The 25,276-nt window shown below is 37.1% G+C and overlaps 1 long non-coding RNA gene across 1 annotated transcript in view; it reads left to right on the plus strand.

Annotated features, from left to right (window-relative positions):
• Positions 1 to 23,121, plus strand: part of LOC114268144 (uncharacterized) — a 29,718-nt gene extending 6,597 nt beyond the window's left edge. Inside the window, exons 3-4 of the long non-coding RNA XR_014347507.1 lie at positions 20,663 to 20,895; positions 22,944 to 23,121. This is a non-coding gene — a long non-coding RNA (uncharacterized LOC114268144). The remainder of the gene's footprint in view (positions 1 to 20,662; positions 20,896 to 22,943) is intronic.
• Positions 23,122 to 25,276: the final 2,155 nt, after the last annotated feature.

Consider the following 25,276-nt stretch of genomic DNA (forward strand, 5'->3'; position numbering starts at 1 on the left):
ACAAAAATATATATAACCAAAATTAATAATATTAATAATAATAATAAATAAATAAATGAAGATTAAAATCATGAACTAAAAACCCCAAAAAACAAAAACCCATTCAGAGAGAGAAAGACGCACACATTAAACTAAAAAAAAAATGATACGCAGAGAAAGAGAGGAGAGAGAAGAAAGAGACAGACCATAAACAAATTTACCGTACTTCTTCTATACACCGAGAATGAGACAGAAGAGCAAGAGTCACCGAGGAAGAGAGAGACGAGCATGAGAGTTACAGCGCTACGGAGAGAGAGAGAGAGAGAGAGAGAGAGAGAGAGAGAGAGAGAGAGAGAGAGATAGATAGAGAGCAGAAATCTTCATTGCAGTGTATATACGTTGCTGCCATTGAAAAAAAAATTGAGAGCTATAAAAGGAAGGCTAATGTGTGTCTATGTTGCTCTTTTTTTTTTTTTTTGGCCACATCATTATTATTTGGTAAGAAAGGAAACTCAATTCGTTTAAGATTTTCTATGTTAAAATTATATTGATTTAATTGAGGAGTTGTTTGGAAAGGTTGAATTTTAATAAATAAAAAAAATTAAAAAATTAAAAATATTTAAAAAGTTATGTAAAAAAAGATAGGTTAGTGGTTATCCCAAATCCTATGGTTGTCATCTCTTCTCAACAGACGAGTGCATCTTTTTTTGTTTTGGTCACCATCTTCTAGTAAAATTGGGTTTCGAGTTAGAAGTACTTTTTTTAACCTTTCTTTTTAAATGTTGGACTATAACTAACTTAACATTTTAATCCTTAAAAAGTATGTTGCAGCTAATTAGGAAGTGTTCTTGGAATCCCACATTAATTACAACTTTCTTTCTTTTTTTTTTCTTGATTCAGTAAAAGAGAGATAAATCTTATTGATAAAAACCAACATACAACACTAGTTTGGCATGATAGCTTGGGGTGAATTGGGGCTAAAATAGTCATAAAAAGACAAAATAGGCTTTTTAGTATAGCGATCCCGGGTTTACCCTTGTTATACCGTGATCCGGACATGTGTCCGTGGATGTTGGTAGTTGTCTATCATCTTGTTTGCATCCTTTTTACTTAGTATTTGAGTTATGGGATGTGTTGGGCAGGTTTGTTTCAGGTTGGTTGAGTTTAGAAACCAAAACTAGTTGCCTAGATTTTTGGCCTGTCCGCTCGAGCGGAGGTGTTGGCGCTCGAGCGGGGAATACATCCATCCAGTATCTTGTTGTGCAGTGTTGTGAGCTCGAGCGTAGGGTTGGGAGCTCGAGCGGAGGCCTGGTTCTGCAAATGTGCTGGGCGAGTGCATTCTGCGCTCGAGCGGGAGGTTGGCCGCTCGAGCGGAAGTCTGTGAGTGGCCGCTCGAGCGGGGTGTTTTACGCTCGAGCGGAGACCTGGGTTAAAGTCCCGAAATTGTGACTTTTCAAATCACTTTTTCACTTTCTCTTCTCTCTCTTACTTTTCCAAAATCACCATTGTTGAGCCTCTCACTCTAGATTCTACCTTCTCTCTAGGTTTTGATCTAGTATGAGTGATTTACTCACCTTTGGCCTTTACAAAAAAGTTGTTGATCGTCGAGGGCTACATTTTAATCTGAAAATCACGGGTTTTGGAGCACGTTGGGTTTTTTAGTCTTCTCCTTTGGGACTCCGAATTTGAGGTAGGGATAACCTACTCCTCTCTATGGGTTTTGTCTTTAAATTTTGGTAATTTAAGATGTTGGGCTTGGTTTGGTAATTTGGTGAAAGTTTGGGACTTTTGCGTAATTTTACAAAAGTTGGGGTTTTATTCATAATAAACCTAGATGCATGTTTGGCATGGAAAATGGAATTAATGTTGAATCATTGATGAAAATGGGACCTAAGGGTTGAAATGTTAATTATGGGAATTGACCTAATTACATTGTTTAATTAATTGGGATAATTAATTGTGAGGAATGAAGGAATGAAATGTTGATTGAATATCCATTGTGCATTTATTTTCTGTTTAGAAATAACTGCCTTGGGCTATCGGTGGAGGATAGTCGTGATTGTTGTAGACAATGCTTGATGATTAAGTAAACTGAAACTGATCAATGGAATGTGTCATGGAACTTGACGGTTGATAGAATACATTAAATGTGTGTATTGTGTGATTGTATATAGAACCAATGTGTTTATATACGTTATGTGTAGAGGAGGAGATAGGGGATGTACTCCGCGGTTTAGGGGAAGATAGGGGATGTACCTCTAAACCGGATAGGTATTGGGAGGAGATAGGGGATGAACTCCGTAGACAGAGCTCATATGCTTGTCTAGAGAAGTGAAGATAGAGCTCATATGCTTATCTTTGTGAAGTGTGGATACAGCTTGTATGCTTATCTGTGGATATTGTTGATATACATATCTGTTGTGAAGTGTGGATACAGCTTGTATGCTTATCTGTGGATATTGTTGATATACATATCTGTTGAGAATGTGGATATAGCTTTTATGCTTATCTGAATGTGAGATATAGTTTTTATACATATCTGTGGAAATGATGATAGAGCTAGCATGCTTATCTGTTGAAAAAGGGAAAATGAAAAGTAATTGGGACTTGTAAGTCGTTGACATAAATATGTAATTTATGTGATTGTATCAATGTCGACCAACTATCAATTGCTAATGTTTTAGTCATTGTCCATGGTTGGTTTAGTGTATTTCTACTGGGCTGTGGCTCACCCTATAGGGGAATATCATTTTCAGGTGCAGGAAGCATGCCACCTCCAAGGACATAGCTGGGAGGCTAGTGGCGGGCATAGTTTTGTCGATTTACTTTTGATGTATTACATGTAATTTCAAGCCAAGGGCTTAATGTGTAAACGAGTTAGAACTCTTTGTTGTAACCAAGTGTTAACTTGGAAAGCTGTAAGCCCGTAGGGCATTTTGTTTTGATGTTAACATGTAATACTTATGTAATGGAATTCTAATGAATGAAAGGAATGCAGTTAGTTTAAATGTAAATGCATGTCTTCTCTGATGGGTTTATTGTTATTTTTTTTAGGGCGTTACAACTTGGTATCAGAGCGTACCGGGTTCGAATACTTTGGGTACGTGGGAAGTGATTAGTATCACAATGGGTTTGTCTCGCTTGATAGAGACGTAGATGTAGTACCATATGCTATGTGTTTATTTGATAACATGCTTATGTGACTATGTGGGTATGGGATTTAATTTCTAGGATGTTGATTGGATCCTTGAGTTTCTGGGAGTCTTGTTGGAAAAGCACTTGATCAACGCTGTTTCTAACCGGAACTCTAGTAACGCCTCGGGACTATTATTATCCGGAAATGAAATTCGTAAGTGCTTATGTGTTTATGTGCTTATGTGGAGTGAATTACAGTTGTCCATGCATTAGGACGTGAGTGTTTAGTTTCGGCACATTCGTGAATGTGCTAATGTTCTGTGTTGCCTTTATTAGGATGTCAGGATGAGGAAGAGGTGCTAGGCGTGGTAGACCTGCGAGGCAGGAAGTACCGTTACAGGGTGAGATTCCGGCAGTGCAGGAGGGAGTTGGGCAGGCCAATGTGGCCGAGCCAGTAGGTCAGCAGGCTATGGGTGCCTTGGCCAGAGAGATAGCAGGAGCTTTAGGTATTCTTAGAGCTGGGAATCAGGCAGCTGAGACAGGGCCTTCCTTCTTGAAGAGGGAGTTCTTTCGGTGTAATCCGGACGAGTTTATCGGGGATCCTAAAGAGCCGCTTAAGGCAGATGAATGGCTCGAACAGACAACGAAGACGTTTGAGATGCTTGGCATCGAGGACGGAGCACTGAAAGTGACCTTGGCATCCTTCCAACTGAAGGGAGATGCGGGTCAATGGTGGAAGTACGAGAAAGCTCGTGTTGGTGGTACTTGGGAGGCGTTTGTGAATGCTTTTCAGGAGAGGTTTTTATCAGCAGCAGCTAGGGAGAAGCTGAGGGATCAGTTTAGCCGGCTTAATCAGCAGAGCTTGTCAGTGGCCGAGTTTGAGGCTACTTTTACCAGTCTGTCTAGGTTTGCACCTGAACTGGTGGCGTCTGAGGAACGCCGTTGCTATGAGTTTGAGCGGAAGTTGAGGCGGGGCCTCAAGTTGAGAATTGGTGGGTCTTATATTCGAGAGTATAGACACCTAGTGGACGCTGCAGCGCATATGGAGCTTATGATGCAGGAGGAGGATGAGGGGCAGAGAGGCTCCAAGAGGAGCCAGGATAGTCAGAGTGATGGCAGGAGGCAGAGGGGTTCTAACCCTCAGCAGTCGCAGGGTGGTATTGCTAGATTGACCTTCCCAGTGCCGAGTGCAGGCTCCGGGAGAGGTGGTCAGGGGGACTTCACCTGTTACAAGTGTGGCCAGCTGGGTCACAAGGTTTCAGTTTGCCCGCAGAAGGGTGGGGGTCAGAAAGCTGCTTCTTCTTCAGCTAGACCGCAGAGTCAGAGTTTGGGCAGGGGGCAGCTCTTGACTTGTTTTCAGTGTGGACAACCTGGGCACATGAAGAGGTTTTGTCCGCAGTTGAGTGCCACTTCGGGAGCGTCTGGTTCTAGACAGACGCAGGGTTTTCAGCCAGCTCAGTCTGTGCAGGCCTCGAGGGCCAATCCGGGAGCTTCGTCATCCCAGTCTGTGCAGCAGTCTTTTGCTCCGAGAGGTGAGCAGGTAGACCAGGGGCCTACGGGGCGCGTGTATGTTGTTACCGCGCAGGATTTAGTACCGGCTCCATCAGTAGTGAGAGGTACTTTTCTGTTTTGCAACTCAGTTGCTAATGTGTTGATAGACACGGGTGCATCTCATTCTTTTGTATCTGCTGCATTTGCATCTGTTTTGGAATTGGAGTTAGCACAGTTAGCATCTCCTATTTGTGTAGTATCGCCTTTGGGTGGTGAGTTGATTCTAAAACAGGGTGTTAGAGGATGTGATATTGAGGTCGCCGATTATAGGCTTCCTTTTCCGTTTGTTGTCATGCCCATGAAGGGTTTTGATGTTATTTTGGGTATGGACTGGCTATCGTCATACCGGGCTGTTATTGATTGTTACCGCCAGAGGGTCACGTTATGTACCTTGAGCGGGGAGTGGTTCCATTTCTTGGGAGACCGGGTTGGTAGTGTTTTGCCACCGGGGTATGATTCGCGAGGGCGAAGTGAGCTTAGTAGTCTACTTGCTAGCTTTGAGAGTGGTGGGAGTGGTGAGACCCAGCATGTATTGCCGAGGGTGGTTTGTGAGTATTCGGATGTTTTTCCCGAAGATCTTGTTAGTTTGCCACCTCACCGAGAGATAGAGTTCTCTATTGATTTAGTGCCTGGTACGGCACCGATTTCTATGGCACCTTACCGTTTTGCTCCAGCAGAGTTGGTTGAGTTGAAAGTTCAGCTCCAGGAATTGCTCGATAAGGGCTTTGTTCGCCCTAGTGTTTCACCGTGGGGAGCACCGGCACTCTTTGTTAAAAAGAAAGATGGTGCCTTGAGATTGTGTATAGACTACCGGAAGTTGAATCGGGCTACGGTTAAGAATAAGTACCCTATGCCCCGTATAGATGATTTGTTTGACCAATTGAAGGGTTCCCGTTGTTTCTCTAAGATAGACTTGAGATCGGGTTACCATCAGTTGAGGGTCAGGGAGGAAGATATTCCTAAGACGGCATTCCGTACGCGGTATGGCCATTACGAGTTTCTGGTGATGCCATTTGGGCTTACCAATGCACCGGCAGTCTTTATGGACTTGATGAACCGGATTTTCCGGGAGTTCTTAGACCGATTTGTAGTTGTCTTCGTGGACGACATCCTTATCTATTCGTCTTCTGAGGAGGAGCACGAGGCACACTTGAAAGTGGTGCTTGAGCTACTTAGAGCCCATAGGCTGTATGCCAAGTTTGGGAAGTGTGAGTTCTGGCTGAGGGAAGTCAAATTCTTAGGCCACGTGGTATCCGGGGAAGGGGTGTCTGTTGATACATCCAAGGTTGAGGCAGTGCAAGATTGGGCACAGCCTAAGAGTGTGTTTGAGATCCGCAGTTTTCTGGGATTAGCTGGGTATTACCGTCGGTTTGTGAAAGATTTCTCCAGGTTAGCGTCACCGTTGACTAGACTAACTCGGAAGGGAGTCAAGTTTGTGTGGAGTGAGACTTGTGAAAAGTCGTTCCAAGAGTTGAAAGTTAGATTGACCACCGCTCCGGTATTGATTATTCCGGAGAGAGGGTTGGGTTATGCGGTTTATTGTGATGCCTCACGAGAGGGTTTGGGTTGTGTGTTGATGCAAGAGGGGAAAGTGGTAGCTTATGGCTCACGTCAGTTGAAAATACACGAGAAGAATTACCCCACACACGACCTAGAGTTAGCAGCAGTGATCTTTGCCTTGAAAATTTGGAGGCACTACCTTTATGGTGAGAAGTTCGAGGTGTTCTCGGACCACAAGAGTTTGAAGTATCTGTTTACCCAGAGAGACTTGAATTTGAGGCAGAGGAGATGGATGGAGTTCATCGAAGACTATGATTTTGAGTTACATTATCATCCGGGAAAGGCCAATGTTGTGGCCGATGCCCTTAGTAGGAAGACCATTAGTGATGTTGCTAGTATAGCCATCCGGGAATGGGTGATGTTGGGAGCACTTGGCGAGTTTGATTTGCTACTGGGCGAATCTGTTGAGGCTGCGGCCTTATTTTCTATTGTTGCGCAGCCTACACTTGTGATTAGAGTGTTAGAGGCACAGAGAGGTGACCTTGGGGTAGAATCCCTCCGAGAGAAGATCTCCAGTGGGAAAGTTGAGAAGGGTTTGACGGTGTATCCCGACCTGAGTGTGAGATACCGAGACCGTTTGTTTGTACCGGAGGCTTGCCGAGAGGAGGTACTCCGAGAGTTTCACCATTCGCGCCTTGCGGTGCATCCGGGAGGTACTAAGATGTATCAGGATTTGGGTCGCCAATTTTGGTGGCGGGGTATGAAGAGAGATGTGGCTGTTTTCGTATCGAAGTGCCTTACTTGCCAGCAAGTGAAGGCCGAGCATCAGAGGCCAGCGGGTTTGTTGCAACCCTTGCCTATTGCCGAGTGGAAGTGGGAGCATGTCACTATGGACTTCGTTGTGGGTCTTCCGAGGACTCAGCGGGGTAGTGATGCTATTTGGGTGGTTGTAGACCGGTTGACTAAGTCGGCGCACTTTATTCCTATGCGCGTGAGAGATTCGGTAGATCATCTTGCCGACTTGTATATTCGGGATGTAGTGAGATTGCACGGGGTCCCAGTGACGATCGTCTCAGATAGAGATCCTCGTTTTACTGCCAGGTTGTGGCAGAGTTTGCAGAGTGCCATGGGCACTAAGTTGACCTTTAGTACGGCTTATCATCCTCAGACTGACGGGCAGTCCGAGCGTACTATTCAGATCCTCGAGGATATGCTTCGGGGTTGTGTCCTGGATTTCAGTGGGACGTGGGAGAGGCACTTGCCATTGGTAGAGTTTGCCTACAACAACAGTTTTCAGTCTAGCATCGGTATGGCACCGTTTGAGGCCTTGTATGGCCGACCGTGTAGGTCTCCAGTTTGTTGGGCCGAGGTGGGTGATGCACCTTTGTTGGGTCCGGAGTTGGTTAGGGAGACGACGGAGAAAGTTGAGCTTATCCGTAGGAGGCTTGTTACAGCCCAGAGTCGACAAAAGAGTTATGCCGACCGTAGGAGGAGACCTTTGGCGTTTGAGGTAGGTGATCATGTCTTTCTGAAGATATCACCTCGACGAGGCTTGATGAGATTTGGGAAGAGTGGGAAGTTATCCCCTCGGTTTATTGGTCCTTTTGAGATCCTTGAGAGGATTGGTGAGGTTGCTTATCGATTAGCCTTACCACCGCAGTTGTCCGGAGTGCATGACGTGTTTCATGTGAGTATGCTTCGGAAGTATGAGCCAGATCCATCACATGTGTTGGATTGGAGCGATTTAGAGGTAGATGAGGATGCCTCGTATGAGGAGAGACCGGTTCGGGTCTTGGATAGGCGGGATCAGGTTCTGCGTGGCAAGACCATTCCTTTGGTGAAAGTCTTGTGGAAACATCACGGAGTGGAGGAAGCCACTTGGGAACGTGAGTTGGAAGTCCATGAGAAATATCCGGACTTGTTTGTTGATGTGTGATCTTATATTTAAATTTTACGTTTTGTTGAACTTAAGAACTTTTATATATGTCTTAAGTTGTGAAACATATGTTGTTAATGCATGTTGAAAGTACATATGTTGTTTACATATTGTGATATGTCTCTTGTTAAAGGGATGGGATGACCGGTAATGGGTCGAATTGTTGACTGTTCAAGTGTAACACTGTTTAAAATGGAGGAAAGCTTGTTTTGCAACTTGTGCTTAATTTCGGGGGCGAAATTCTTTAAGGGGAGGAGGTTATAGCGATCCCGGGTTTACCCTTGTTATACCGTGATCCGGACATGTGTCCGTGGATGTTGGTAGTTGTCTATCATCTTGTTTGCATCCTTTTTACTTAGTATTTGAGTTATGGGATGTGTTGGGCAGGTTTGTTTCAGGTTGGTTGAGTTTAGAAACCAAAACTAGTTGCCTAGATTTTTGGCCTGTCCGCTCGAGCGGAGGTGTTGGCGCTCGAGCGGGGAATACATCCATCCAGTATCTTGTTGTGCAGTGTTGTGAGCTCGAGCGTAGGGTTGGGAGCTCGAGCGGAGGCCTGGTTCTGCAAATGTGCTGGGCGAGTGCATTCTGCGCTCGAGCGGGAGGTTGGCCGCTCGAGCGGAAGTCTGTGAGTGGCCGCTCGAGCGGGGTGTTTTACGCTCGAGCGGAGACCTGGGTTAAAGTCCCGAAATTGTGACTTTTCAAATCACTTTTTCACTTTCTCTTCTCTCTCTTACTTTTCCAAAATCACCATTGTTGAGCCTCTCACTCTAGACTCTACCTTCTCTCTAGGTTTTGATCTAGTAGGAGTGATTTACTCACCTTTGGCCTTTACAAAAAAGTTGTTGATCGTCGAGGGCTACATTTTAATCTGAAAATCACGGGTTTTGGAGCACGTTGGGTTTTGTAGTCTTCTCCTTTGGGACTCCGAATTTGAGGTAGGGATAACCTACTCCTCTCTATGGGTTTTGTCTTTAAATTTTGGTAATTTGAGATGTTGGGCTTGGTTTGGTAATTTGGTGAAAGTTTGGGACTTTTGCGTAATTTTACAAAAGTTGGGGTTTTATTCATAATAAACCTAGATGCATGTTTGGCATGGAAAATGGAATTAATGTTGAATCATTGATGAAAATGGGACCTAAGGGTTGAAATGTTAATTATGGGAATTGACCTAATTACATTGTTTAATTAATTGGGATAATTAATTGTGAGGAATGAAGGAATGAAATGTTGATTGAATATCCATTGTGCATTTATTTTCTGTTTAGAAATAACTGCCTTGGGCTATCGGTGGAGGATAGTCGTGATTGTTGTAGACAATGCTTGATGATTAAGTAAACTGAAACTGATCAATGGAATGTGTCATGGAACTTGACGGTTGATAGAATACATTAAATGTGTGTATTGTGTGATTGTATATAGAACCAATGTGTTTATATACGTTATGTGTAGAGGAGGAGATAGGGGATGTACTCCGCGGTTTAGGGGAAGATAGGGGATGTACCTCTAAACCGGATAGGTATTGGGAGGAGATAGGGGATGAACTCCGTAGACAGAGCTCATATGCTTGTCTAGAGAAGTGAAGATAGAGCTCATATGCTTATCTTTGTGAAGTGTGGATACAGCTTGTATGCTTATCTGTGGATATTGTTGATATACATATCTGTTGTGAAGTGTGGATACAGCTTGTATGCTTATCTGTGGATATTGTTGATATACATATCTGTTGAGAATGTGGATATAGCTTTTATGCTTATCTGAATGTGAGATATAGTTTTTATACATATCTGTGGAAATGATGATAGAGCTAGCATGCTTATCTGTTGAAAAAGGGAAAATGAAAAGTAATTGGGACTTGTAAGTCGTTGACATAAATATGTAATTTATGTGATTGTATCAATGTCGACCAACTATCAATTGCTAATGTTTTAGTCATTGTCCATGGTTGGTTTAGTGTATTTCTACTGGGCTGTGGCTCACCCTATAGGGGAATATCATTTTCAGGTGCAGGAAGCATGCCACCTCCAAGGACATAGCTGGGAGGCTAGTGGCGGGCATAGTTTTGTCGATTTACTTTTGATGTATTACATGTAATTTCAAGCCAAGGGCTTAATGTGTAAACGAGTTAGAACTCTTTGTTGTAACCAAGTGTTAACTTGGAAAGCTGTAAGCTCGTAGGGCATTTTGTTTTGATGTTAACATGTAATACTTATGTAATGGAATTCTAATGAATGAAAGGAATGCAGTTAGTTTAAATGTAAATGCATGTCTTCTCTGATGGGTTTATTGTTATTTTTTTTAGGGCGTTACATTTAGTCTAATAAGACAAAATTTCACATCCAAACCATAATCATTTCATTTTTTCTCTCACAGAAGTAAAAAAAAAAAAGCAAAAAAACCTCCCAAATGAGTCTTTTTAGCCTCAGGCTAAAATAGCTAAAACCAAAAAGCCAAAAAGCCAACCCACATCCTAAACGAAACCAATAAGATCTTACATAAACAAAGAGGGAAGATGGTGTGTGCAAAATTGCATCATAACAAGATAGCATGATCCCAACTAAGTTGGCACTACAGAACTAACCCAATCATGTGCAAGCACCGCATTGAGGAGGGTTGACGAGAGACCAACCAAACATCTCAAAACAGAGAACAACAAACCAACCCAATAAAAGAAAATCCACAAGTAGCAAAATGGTACTAAAGTTGATCGAGGAAAAAGCATTCACATTGTTTCAACTAACAGTAGGTCAGCATCATTGTTGTGGCTAAGCTTCCATAATGCTCCAATCCTAGGATATGGGCCTACTCTGCTTTATCAGTTTAATTCCTTCAAGAAAGTAAGTAAAATCATTGAATGTATAGTTACAACTTACAAGTGATGTCCAAGATGAATTTATGAGACATAGTCGGACACCTCCAATGTGAAAGCACCTTTTGGTTAAAGCTCAAAGGGGATTGGGCCATATCAAACAATACTTCTAAATAGGGGCTAGGCCACATGTATGATATCAAAGCTAGGCTCATGCTTGCGCCAAGGTAGGATGTGGGAATCCACATTGACTGTGCATGATACCTCTATTACAAATGTCCTTTCTTGGATTGAATCCAAAACAACAAACCTATGAAATTAGTTGTTTGGCTCGTTTATGACGGACAATACTTCCAAGTAGGAAATAGGCATAGGCCTAGAAACTTGCCGACCTCAGCACAATACTTATAGGGCTTGGGATATGTATATATATACTATGATTTCGTGTAACGCTCTACATGAACAACCTAATCCATACTTGGCATCTACACTAATGCAAATTTACCTTGTTTGATAATTTCACCAAGCAGGCTCTTTATGTCAAGTGATAAGAGCACCCATCTATGCTATGATTTCATGCTTCAATGAAAAAATAACCAATTATAAATCAAGTGTAATTTTAACGTATAAAAATAACCAAATTTACCTAATTTTTTTATATATTAAAATTCAACCATTCCTAACAACTACTCAATTAAATCAATATAATTTTAACATATAAAATCTTAAACAAATTGAGTTTCCTATCTTACCAAATAATAATGATGTGCAAAAAAAAAAAAAAAACAACATAGACACACATTAGCCTTCCTTTTGGGCAATGATAAAGACCACTAAAAGTGGTGCTCTAAAGCAACCACTAATGATGTGGCAGCAGCATATATATACACACTCTGCTCTCTCTCTCTCTCTCTTTTACTCTCTCTCTCCGTAGTGCTGTGACTCTCTCCTTCTCTCTCTTCCTCGGTGACACTTGCTCTTCTGTCTCATTCTCGGTGTACAGAAGAAGGAGGGTAAGTTTGTTTATGGTCGGTGTCTTTCTTCTCTCTCTTCTCTCTTTCTCTACGTATCATTTTTTTTTAGTTTAATGTGTGCCTCTTTCTCTCTCTGAATGGGTTTTTGTTTTTTGGGGTTTTTAGTTCAAGTTTTTGGTTCATGATTTTAATCTTCATTTTTTATTATTATTATTATTATTATTATTATTATTATTATTATTATTATTATTATTATTAATTTTGGTTATATATATTTTTGTAGGTCCTCAATAGTTACCATTGAAGTTGAAGAATCTCTCCAAATTAAACTGTGTCCACTGTAAACTTCTCTCTCTCTCTTATCTGGGTTCTTATTTTTTTTGGGTTTTTAGTTCAAGTTTTTGGTTCAAGATTTTAATCTTCATTTATTATTATTAATTTTAGTTATATATATAATAATAAATGAAGATTAAAATCTTGAACAAAAAACTTGAACTAAAAACCCCAAAAAAATAAGAACCCAGATAAGAGAGAGAGAGAAGTTTACAGTGGACACAGTTTAATTTGGAGAGATTCTTCAACTTCAATGGTAACTATTGAGGACCTACAAAAATATATATAACCAAAATTAATAATAATAATAATAATAATAATAATAATAATAATAATAATAATAATAATAATAATAATAATAATAATAATAATAATAATAAATGAAGATTAAAATCATGAACCAAAAACTTGAACTAAAAACCCCAAAAAAAAAAAAACCCATTCAGAGAGAGAAAGAGGCACACATTAAACTAAAAAAAATGATACGTAGAGAAAGAGAGAAGAGAGAGAAGAAAGACACCGACCATAAACAAACTTACCCTCCTTCTGTACACTGAGAATGAGACAGAAGAGCAAGTGTCACCAAGGAAGAGAGAGAAGGAGAGAGTCACAGCACTACGGAGAGAGAGAGTAAAAGAGAGAGAGCAGAGTGTGTATATATACGCTGCTGCCACATCATTAGTGGTTGCTTTAGAGCACCACTCTTAGTGGTCTTTATCATTGCCCAAAAGGAAGGCTAATGTGTGTCTATGTTGTTTTTTTTTTTTTTGCACATCATTATTATTTGGTAAGATAGGAAACTCAATTTGTTTAAGATTTTATACGTTAAAATTATATTGATTTAATTGAGTAGTTGTTTGGAAGGGTTGAATTTTAATATATAAAAAATTAGGTAAATTTGGTTATTTTTATACGTTAAAATTACACTTGATTTATAATTGGTTATTTTTTCATTGAAGCATGAAATCATAGCATAGATGGGTGCTCTTATCACTTGACATAAAGAGCCTGCTTGGTGAAATTTATCAAACAAGGTAAATTTGCATTAGTGTAGATGCCAAGTATGGATTAGGTTGTTCATGTAGAGCGTTACACGAAATCATAGTATATATATACATATCCCAAGCCCTATAAGTATTGTGCTAAGGTCGGCAAGTTTCTAGGCCTATGCCTATTTCCTACTTGGAAGTATTGTCCCTCATAAACGAGCCAAACAACTAATTTCATAGGTTTGTTGTTTTGGATTCAATCCAAGAAAGGACATTTGTAATAGAGGTATCATGCACAGTCAATGTGGATTCCCACATCCTGCCTTGGCGCAAGCATGAGCCTAGCTTTGATATCATACATGTGGCCTAGCCCCTATTTAGAAGTATTGTTTGATATGGCCCAATCCCCTTTGAGCTTTAACCCAAAAGGTGCTTTCACATTGGAGGTGTCCGACTATGTCTCATAAATTCATCTTGGACATCACCTGTAAGTTGTAACTATACATTCAATGATTTTACTTACTTTCTTGAAGGAATTAAACTGATAAAGCAGAGTAGGCCCATATCCTAGGATTGGAGCATTATGGAAGCTTAGCCACAACAATGATGCTGACCTGCTGTTAGTTGAAACAATGTGAATGCTTTTTCCTCGATCAACTTTAGCACCATTATGCTACTTATGGATTTTCTTTTATTAGGTTGGTTTGTTGTTCTCTGTTTTGAGATGTTTGGTTGGTCTCTCGTCAACCCTCCACAATGCGGTGCTTGCACATGATTGGGTTAGTTCTGTAGTGCCAACTTAGTTGGGATCATGCTACCTTGTTATGATGCAATTTTGCAGACACCATCTTCCCTCTTTGTTTATGTAGGATCTTATTGGTTTCGTTTAGGATGTGGGTTGGCTTTTTGGCTTTTTTGTTTTAGCTATTTTAGCCTGAGGCTAAAAAGACTCATTTGGGATAGGTTTTTTTGTTTTTTTTTTTACTTCTGTGAGAGAAAAAATGAAATGATTATGGTTTGGATGTGAAACTTTTTCTTATTAGACTAAAAAGCCTATTTTGTCTTTTTATGACTATTTTAGCCCCAATTCACTCCAAGCTATCATGCCAAACCAGTGTTGTATGTTGGTTTTTATCAATAAGATTTATCTCTCTTTTACCGAATCAAGAAAAAAAAAAAAAAGTTGTAATTAATGTGGGATTCCAAGAACACTTCCTAATTAGCTGCAACATACTTTTTAAGGATTAAAATGTTAAGTTAGTTATAGTCCAACATTTAAAAAGAAAGGTTAAAAAAAGTACTTCTAACTCGAAATCCAATTTTACTAGAAGATGGTGACCAAAACAAAAAAAGATGCACTCGTCCGTTGAGAAGAGATGACAACCATAGGATTTGGGATAACCACTAACCTATCTTTTTTTACATAACTTTTTAAATATTTTTAATTTTTTAATTTTTTTTTTATTAAAATTCAACCTTTCCAAACAACTCCTCAATTAAATCAATATAATTTTAACATAGAAAATCTTAAACAAATTGAGTTTCCTTTCTTACCAAATAATAATGATGTGGCCAAAAAAAAAAAAAAACAGCAACATAGACACACATTAGCCTTCCTTTTATAGCTCTCAATTTTTTTTTCAATGGCAGCAACGTATATACACTGCAACGAAGATTTCTGCTCTCTCTCTCTCTCTCTCTCCGTAGCGTTGTGACTCTCTTGCTCGTCTCTGTCTTCCTCGGTGACTCTTGCTCTTCTGTCTCATTCTCGGTGTATAGAAGGAGGGTAAATTTGTTTATGGTCTGTCTCTTTCTTCTCTCTCCTCTCTTTCTCTGCATATCATTTTTTTTTAGTTTAATGTGTGCCTCTTTCTCTCTCTGAATGGGTTTTTGTTTTTTGGGGTTTTTAGTTCAAGTTTTTAGTTCATAATTTTAATCTTCATTTATTTATTTATTTATTTATTCTTATTATTATTAATTTTGGTTAGATATATTTTTGTAGGTCTTCGATAGTTACCATTGAAGATAGTGGCGGAGCTAGAATTTTGACTTAGGAGGGGCAACATTGAGTTAAGGTTATAACGATCTACCACGTCGCAAATAATTTTGACTTTTAATTGAGGGTAAAACAACTAAAAATGAATATAGTTTCAAATTTTAAATTTATGCTCAAGTTAGTTAATTTTGTTTGTTTATTTATTTATTTATTTATTATTGTTTGTTTATTATTAATATGATTTGTTATTTCAGTTTTGTAAACATGATGATCATTATAATTTAAAATGCGATCACATACTATTATGAAAAATGAGAATGACAAAATTACACCCAAAAGAGAGAGAGAGAGAGAGAGAGAGAGAGAGAGAGAGAGAGAGGGGAGAGAGAGAGAGACATGAGAGAAAAGAGAGAAATAATATAGAATTTAAAAGAAAATATTTTAACAAAATTAAATATTTAGAGTGACAAATTATAGGAATTTGTATTTTGTTTTTAATTAATGAATCATGTTATAATGAAACTAATGAATTATAATCATAATGAAAACCAATACACCATATAACTAATATAAATAAGTATTTTCAAAATAAGAGAGAAAAATTATAAATAAATAACATAAAAAATACAATCAATAATCAGATTGAGGTATTTGAACCTCTAACCTCATAATGAAAATGCAGGAATTCTGACTAATAGATTAACCCTGTTGGTTTTGCATAGATTTTGTCAAAAATAAAAAAACAAAAACAAAAATAGAAAATGAGATATAAAAAATTGTGACATACTTTGAATTTTAGAAATTAATGATTTTTCAAATAGGAGTAAAAGTGTAATTTCCAAAAATTGAGGGGGGGCACGTGACCCTCCTGGTCCCAACGTGCCTCCGCCTCTGATTGAAGAATCTCTCAGAATTGAGTTGTGTCCACTGTAAACTTCTCTCTCTCTCTCTCTCTCTCTCTCTCTCTCTCTTATCTGGGTTCTTGTTTTTTTGGGGTTTTCAGTTCAAGTTTTTGGTTCAAGATTTTAATCTTCATTTATTATTATTAATTTTAGTATATATATATATATATTATAGGTCCTCAATAGTTGCCATTGAAGAATCTCTGAGTTGAGCTGTGTTCGCTGTAAACTTCTCTCTCTTTTTTATCTGGATTTCTTGTTTTTTTGATGATGTGTACAACTATCATGCCAAACCAGTATTGTATGTTGGTTTTCATCAATAAAGATTTATCTCTTTTTACCGACAAAAAAAAAAAGAAAGTTGTAACTAATGTGGGATTCCAACAACCCTTCCTAATTAGCTGCAACATACTTTTTAAAAATTAAAATGTTAAGTTAGTTATAGTCTAACATTTAAAAAGAAAGGTTAAAAAAAGTGTACTTCTAACTTGAAATCCAATTTTACTAGAAGATGGTGACCAAAACAAAGAAAGATGCACTCGTCTGCTAAGAAGAGATGACAACTAGAGGATTTGGGGTAACCACTGACCTATTGGACCAAAACAAAGAAAGATGCACTGGTCTGCTGAGAAGAGATGACAACTAGAGGATTTGGGGTAACCACTGACCTATTGGACAGCTTGCCCAATTCAAGTTAATATTTTTAGGACTTAGAATAAGTATTTTGGTCTATAAAGTCAAATTGGGCCAAAATTTGGAACCTGCTTGCTTTTGGGTTGGGCTTAGAATGAGAAATTCTAGCCCAGTCTGGCCTATCTATTTATAAAATATTAATTAAAAATCTTATATTAAACATTTACAAAGGAACCCCAAAATCATTTACAAATGATTTATTAATGACTAAAATTCAAATAATCATTAAAAATGATAAATTAATATATATCGAATTAAGTGAACCGACTTGAGACTTGAACTTAAAACCTAAGTATTATACTTCTTGAATTCACTCATATATGTATTAAGTTGTCCCACATGTTCTCTATGTATATTGATTGATTTTCAATTCATCTGTAGTGTTTGATGTAATTTATATTTTTGTTTGATGTAAAGTTCATTTGTAGAGTTGCTGCCAAGGAATTTTGTGAGGATTTGATCAAGATGTTGAAGCTAGGTATCCTCCTAATACTTGTTAAATTTAAAGTATTGCATGGTACCTCAAATACATACACATCTGCACATGCTGCATACGTTTGCAATGTTGATCTATATCTTTGCGTAGTATATGTATACAGGATTAAGTAGAAATAGTAAATAAATCACAAACAATTGACTCCTACAATGTAGGAGATAAAATCAAATAAAATTATGTTTAGTAAAATATTTTCTTACAAATATCAACTAAATTATTAAGTGTATAATTTTATAGGCTTTTGTTAACATATATCCTAAGGGCACATGTTAAGAAAGTATTAAATAGGTATAACTATCTCCATTAATAGAGAAAGTTGTAAAAACTTAAATCATGTCTACATCAAATAGTTGTTTTTTATTATAACATCAAAACACCATTGTTGTTTTTCTTTTCATTTTAACTTTTTAATTTATTTATTTTTGGTATAGAAATAATTTTAAAAATATGAAAAAATCTTCTTCTTCTTCTTTTTCTTTTTTCTTTTTGTATTTATTTTTAATAAATTAATTTCTAAAATTTCAAAATAAATTTTGAAAACTCAACCAAACAAATATAATTTCCAACTAAAGTTCTTTCTAATTTAGAATAACCTATTATAAAAATATTGAAAGATACAGTGCATAAAATTCAAAATAAAAAAAAAAATAGAAGATAAATGGTGGATAATTGAATAACCATTTATCGGAAAAGTTTGTTGGATTTTAATATTACAATTTTAGTTCTTATTTATATATTTATAAATAATTTTTATCTTTTAACATTACACTATAATAGTTAAAAAGCTTACCATCAATTTCATACCTCAAGAATGAGGTATTTTTGTCTACATAAAAGAAGGGCTCAGCTATGGACTAGATTGTTGGACCCGTGGGGCCCACCATGGATTTTGTTTCAATGATCCAAACTGTTCAATGTGTAGAGCTCGTCGTGTAATTTATTCTTGTAAAAAATCACATTGATCGGATGTCGATAGCTTCTTGATTGGATCAGATTTTTGTAAACAATTTATTTTGAAAATTAGATTTACCATTGACAAAAATCTGATCCGATCAAGTACTCAACGAGTTTTACATATTGAACAATTCAGATCATCGAAACGGAACTTGTGGTGGACCCCCACGGGCCCAACAGCACGCTCCAATCCGATCACGAACTGGAGAGAAGTCAGGTTCTAAAAGAAAATATGAAATTTATTAACGTTTTAGAAAACATTAAATGTATTTATACTTTTGTTCAACATTCCCCATGCTAGTGGAAGTAGGTAAAGTTAATTATTACTTTCGCAATACGTACCCTAAGAGCACATATTAACAAGACCCAATCTTATACTTGTAAGATTATCTTGATATTTTATAGTGACTTTTGCTTACACTTATTGTAACCATGTTAAATAGGTTTATCATTATATATTAATTTTTTTAAGTTACTTAATCATTTGCCCCATACCTTTTCCCCTTTATCTATTGCTTTTTTCACTTAAGTCATCTCATTGTTGACTAATTTCCCCAATTCGGTGTTGTGCTAGCACATGATTGAGTTTGCTTTGTGGTGCCTTAGTCTTGCCATGATGCTCCTTACACTCACCTCCTTTGTTGATATATCCACCTATATATATAAGAAGCGCTTCACCCTTCGTGGCTTGTATTTTTTTTTTTCTGATTTTGTCTTTTTGCTTGGTTTTATTTATTAGTGGCTTACTTTAGTTTTCTCATTTGGTCCTTTTTCTTTACTACTCATTTCGTCCTTCTTTTTTGCTTTTTTGTCTTATTAGAAATCCTTCAATGAATTTGCTTTGTTTTTTTGAAATTGTATATTTTAGTTTTGTTTTGCGATAAGTGGTAGTGGTAGCAACCATGGTTCCTGTAGAACCAAGGGACAATTACAAAAGAAACTCCAGGGTTTGACCTTTATAACATTATAAATCCTGAGTTTTTAATTTTGTCATTTAAATCCTAAATTTTTAATTTATTTTCAATTTAAACCATTTGCCTATTTTTGTTAACTAAAACCGACGAAAAAATAGTATTTTAGCCATTAAACCTAATGTGGGTGTACATAAAATGTTTAAAATACCCATTTGTCGATTTTACTTAACAAAAATAGACAAATAGTTCAGCCCACAAAGCTTTATCTTCGGCCCTATACCTCTACCACCATTTCAGTAAAAGACTCTCATTTACCTCCCTTATCCTCCTAATGCCTAACCCTCCTTGATCTTTGTTCTTTGTCACTTCCACCCATTTGACCTTATGTACCTTTCTCTTCAGCTCTGAGCCACGCCACAAGAATGCAAAATTTAGAGTTTGGTGTCTTGCATCATAGATATGTAATATAAGATCAATTCCTTATTTTATCCTAAGGTTATGTTTGGTTCATGGATTTGGAAAAGGAAAATATAGGTGAAATGTGAATGAAATATAACTAAATTTCACACATTTTTTCCCCCTTTCCCTACCCAAATACATGAACCAAACACAACCTAAAAAGAAATCTAAGATTAGTCACAGCTTCATAGGGGTAGGCTATTGGTTAATTATGCCTTGCAAATTTTTTTTTTTCTTGTTATATATTTTTATATATAAGAGGAGTTAAAAATTTGTATTTCCAGAATCAAATATTTTGGGAGTGAATGTGGGTCATAAAAAATCTTCCTTCGATTTTGACATATTGGACAATCTTGTTAAACTTAATTTATTTCATCCAAGTCTCAAATCTAATCTCCTATACTCTCAGTTTCACTTTGTGAGTTAGATTTTCTTGACTTCATTAGGTTCTAATATTTTATAGCTAAACTTCACCAGCATTATAATCTATTTAGAAAATTTTAAATTTGTGCAAACAAAGATGTAGCATGAAAAATATTTTAATGGTATAATTGATTAACTTGAAGTTTCATGATTATTATTACTATTATTGTTTTTATAACCTAATTTTTACATGACTCGTGATTCTTTGTTGACAGGTTCTATCTTTTTGTTGCACTTGGCTAAAAGCACTAAAAGATTAGTGAATTCAACAAGATCAATTCATGACGTATATTTTTCATTTGTAATTTATGTCTTAATTAGTTTGTCAATATATATATTTTTTAATACATTGGAGGCCATAGCATTGGAGAAGGGAATTTTGCCTATAGAAAGATTTCAACCCTTGTAGGAGAGTAACACCCTTTGCCATTGAATTGAACCCTCAAGTTTAAATTTACACTGTTACATGTTGCTTTTTCTGTCTCAATTAACTGGGTGGAAAGGGGAGCACTACTTCCAGTTAGAAGACAAATTGGAAGTAAATGTTCTTTTCTTCTTCTTTCTTCTTTTTCTTACTGATATTAAGTTTATAATCATTTTACTTTTATCCTTTATTTTTCAGGTACATGCTTTGTTGTTACCGTTGTTGATGTGACGGCAAGTGCCCGTCACATATATTATGGAGAAGAGTTGGCTGCGCTGGCGGCACAAAAGATCCTGGACTGTATACCATGGAATACAAAAAAAGGATGATCGAAGATTAGGGCATACGATTACAGTTATAGGCATGGGATCGTATTGGAGAAGTATTATCCATACACAGGAGTGAAAGGCAAACACAAAAAATCAAGAAATGTATGTTTTACTTTTAATTAGAGTCAATTTGTGTGGCAAGTATGGTCAAACATCTGAATCATGTTTTACTTTTTTGTCCCTTTTTGTGGCAAGTATGGTAAAAATCATAGGCTGGTGGGGATTACAATGGTTATCCCATGTTCAGTTGATAGCTTAATGTAGTGGTGGATGGGCTGGAAATTCAGAAGAAAAAAAAAAGAAAGGAAAATTTGGAGAGCAATTCCTGGAGCAATTATTTGGTCTGTGTGGAAGCTTAGGAATGTTTATATCTTTAGTGATACTCAACCAAACTTGGAGGCATTGTGTGAGTTTATCAAAGTAGGATTAGCCATCTGGTTGAAATCACATAATGTTAGGTGTTATTACTCTATAAATGAGATTGTTTCAAATATACATCATATAAGAAGGTGCTGGAACCAAGGTGGTTAAGTCAGGACTGCTCAAATGAAGATGGAAACTGTGGGTTTGGCAGCTGTGGTGATTGTTGTCTACTTTGTGAATTTAAATACATAGATTCATGATAACATAAATTAAAGCAAGAACACATGTTGGACATTACGACTAGATTAAACAGAAATACATGATACAACGAAATGGTAGAGAAATAAAACCGAAGCCTGCATGGAAGCAGTTTCCTTAAAACAGATTTTCGCCGCCTCACGGATCGAGTGCTTGAGGAATTCTGGCGTATGTCTCCCAGGATACGACGGTCAAAACCTAGCTACGGCAGAAGCATTTTCTGTCTAGCTTAGCGAACAAAACTTGTGGCAGCACTCTCTCACTGTAGAAATTTCTAGCAAACTGACTAAAGAATTGAAGAAACAATTTTTGTGTTTGAGACTTGACGGGAGGGTCTCAATTTATACATGTATAGGGGAGAGAGGAGAAGCCTCCAGCCTTTATGGCTGGTCACTATTGCACCATTGACCTCTACAATAAAGGCAGGAGTTACAAACCCCATTAATGCACTATTAAACTCTGCAATAAAGGCAGAAGTTACAAATCCCATTAACTCTTTCATGAAGCTAACTTCATGGGGCAATTTCTCATTCAATTCTCAATGGTTTTTGGCCATTCTATTTGTGGTATAAAGATCTCATTGCAAAGTATCTAGACCCACTTGGACCCAACACAATAGATGATTGGGACCCACTTTAATATTTAATTAAAGTCACCAAAAAACCATTTTTTCCAACAGTGATTACAAATGATTCTTGTGAATTGGATTGTTGGTATCTTGTAAATTGGATTGTTGGTTAAGGAGCTTGGGTTATTGATATGATTTGTTTAGGAGGAGGCTGCATCTGGTGGAAGCTGAGAAAGGAGGAATGCTTGACTACTGTGGGATGTTAATTGCAGGGGATATAGGTTGGTATTTTCCTAGCAGCCATGTGGATTACTTGGGGTTTTTTTGGCTAGTTTATCCTTTGTTTCCCTTTTGGCTTTCTTTTTGTTTTGCGTATTGTACTTGTCTTGTTAGTTGGTGACAAAAATTTTGGGCTGTGCTAGCAAATGATTGGGCATGCTATTTCGATGTCAACCTAGTTGGGATTGTTTAGTTTTGTTGTGATGCTCTTTTGCACTTACCCTCCCTTTATTGATAATAATCATTTGTATTGTTACTTGATTATTATTATTAAAGTTTGTTTTTGCAGATAATATATATATATATATATATTGTATTTATGATGTTTATAATTTTTGTAGTTTCATAGTCCGAGAGTTTCTATCGATGGATATTGTGAGATGGCAGCCGAAAATGAGTATGAGATGTCAAGAATTCTCCAGTATCACCCAATCACTGTTTGTATAGCCTGCCATAGGTCTTTCAATCTTTATAAAGGGGTATAAACTACTAAATACGAAAATGTTTTATTTGAATAATTTTGAAATAAGTTGTAATTAAATGTTATTGTAATTTATTTTTATATGTAGGGTTTGTACAAGCGACCTCGTTTTTTATTCGAGCTTGATATGCTGAAGTTGAGTGATGAATTTTGATCTTGACAACCATCCACTTTTGGAATTTCATGAGATTTGTCTTGTAGGTATGGGGACTTACAATGGAGAACTCGCCTGGCTGATAAAAAATTCTTGGGGGAAGAAGTGGGGTGTAGGTGGCTATACATACATCCCACACAACGGAAGCTACGCCGAAGCCTTAGGGATAAATTGTTGGCCATCTTATCCAATTATCGATGATCACAAAAGATATGAGAAGCCTCGCCTCTATAAGTATCAAAGGTATTAAAGCCAATGTAATCATATTTAGGGAATCTCTCTCTCTCTCTCTCTCTCTCTCTCTCTTATTTTTCTTTTTGTAAAAGCCAAACACTACACAAGGAGGATTGGGAAACGTATAAATCTTGAAATGGGTCATTATTTTGCAAACAAAGCAAAGGAACTAGTATTTGTTGGTTATGTTTGCAATCGAGGAAGAAGGTGAACAAGCAAGCGGAAAACTGAAATGCTGGGTAGGTTACAGACTTGGAGATACCTAGAGAATTTCCCTAAGCACCTAGGGTTGAGAGTTAAAATTGTGTACATTAGCTCTAACCATGACTCAACTTAGAAAGGAAGTATACAGAGATATGTGATTGGTCCATGCGTCACAAATGACACTGGATAATGGCGTGGTGCTGATGTGGCTTGTCGTCTTGTGTGTGTTTACACAACAAGCACTGCTTTCCTTGTACAATCATCTTACTCTAATCTTGTCCCAAATATTTTCTTAACTATCTCCTAATGTTATGACTATATTCCAGACAAAAAATTGTTTGTTGCTGAGTTAGGTTTGTACTTGTGCTATAATTGTCTTAATAATTCCATGTATTCAGTTTATGGTGGTTTCCAGGATGGTCAGGATTGCCCATTTTTTTAATGAACATACATATTGGTTTACATTACCCACTTGCATCACATTCCTTCACATCCAATCTTGACCTTTTTGATGGGTTAGTGAGACCAACAAATCCACCCAACTAATAGGTTATGGTCTAACACTATGTTCAAGTAATAACGGATCTTGGTCCCTCGTCCAATAACATCATTGCTAAATCATGGACGTTATAGATATATATCTTGTTTGCTAGTCACCTGAATATTTTCATGTTTAACCTTTCCTATGCTAAAAATAAATTTAAAATTTGTTTGAATTATTTTCTGATTTTATTTAGGGCTACATATAGTGGTGGAATCAATGGTTATATAGCTCGTTGTGCTAGAGATCCTTGCCCCCCAATTTTTCGGTCACCAGTTTCTGGAATGGAAGATATTATGGACAATCAAGTCAAGTAAGCTTGCATGCAATCAAAATAATTTTGTACTAGATTAATTGAATTCACTTTTTTATCTTAAGCTGTTACATTGTGTTTACTTTTCCCTATTCACCATCCAGATGCGCTATATACAGACTTCTAGATGCTCACAAACATATCACTTGACCATCTGCTGGGGTTATATTCCCGAAGAAGGATTAATCTTGTCATGTTCTCTGCTTGTCATTAACATTCCTCTTGTTAGTAGTTTATTTATTATTTTTTATTTCTGCATTCTGTTTCAATATATAAGGCATCTACTTGTACAAATGTGCACCTTTGCTTTTGTGATAAACCCTTATGCCTGTCTGCTTATTTCATGGTCAAGCAAGGTAATGGAAATCAAAAAGGTAATAACAAATAATAAAGGAGATGCATTCAACCAAGGTTTAGAGGGAGCCCAAAGACTCACAATGTTTCAATATTAGAGCCCATATGAGAATGGTTTTTTGCACATATTTCGATTTGTTTGATGTGAATAGAGTTCTCTGGCTTTAGATTTATTAGATATGGTTCATTATGTTATTATTAAAATCTTGGTTTGCTTGAGGTTCTATAAAGCAATTCCTTGCTTTAAGTCAATAAATCTTGGTTACTTGATCAAGCATGGTAGAGCACTGTAGTTGGACACATTTTTATTTTACACATGCTGGAGACTTAGATAGTAATTAGCTTTCCATGTATTTTACATCATGGTGTTGTGTGTTGATGGATTTGAAATAAAGGGATTTGGGTTTCATTTCATACTTAAAGTAGTCGAGAGAATTGGTATTAAAGTGCTTCCATTCGAAGCATTAAGGTAAAGGTATAAGATTCATCCTACTAGAATAGTTGTGCCACTAGAATTTCGAAGGTTTAGGTCAAAATTCATGTTTTCTTTTTCTTCTTCAAAATCATTCATAAAGTTCTTATAAACCATTCGTGGAAAATTTAATCCAAGCTATATTGCTTGAAGTTCTTTTTGTTGGATGGTGGAAAAATAAAAGGAATGAAATAAGGTAGGAGTAGAAAGACATCAAAGTTCACCTTTTTTCTTCCAAAATTACTGAGATAAGGTTCTCAAA

Source organism: Camellia sinensis, chromosome 12 (genome assembly GCF_055761805.1).
Source record: "Camellia sinensis isolate YWXY chromosome 12, ASM5576180v1, whole genome shotgun sequence".
Taxonomy (NCBI): domain Eukaryota; kingdom Viridiplantae; phylum Streptophyta; class Magnoliopsida; order Ericales; family Theaceae; genus Camellia; species Camellia sinensis.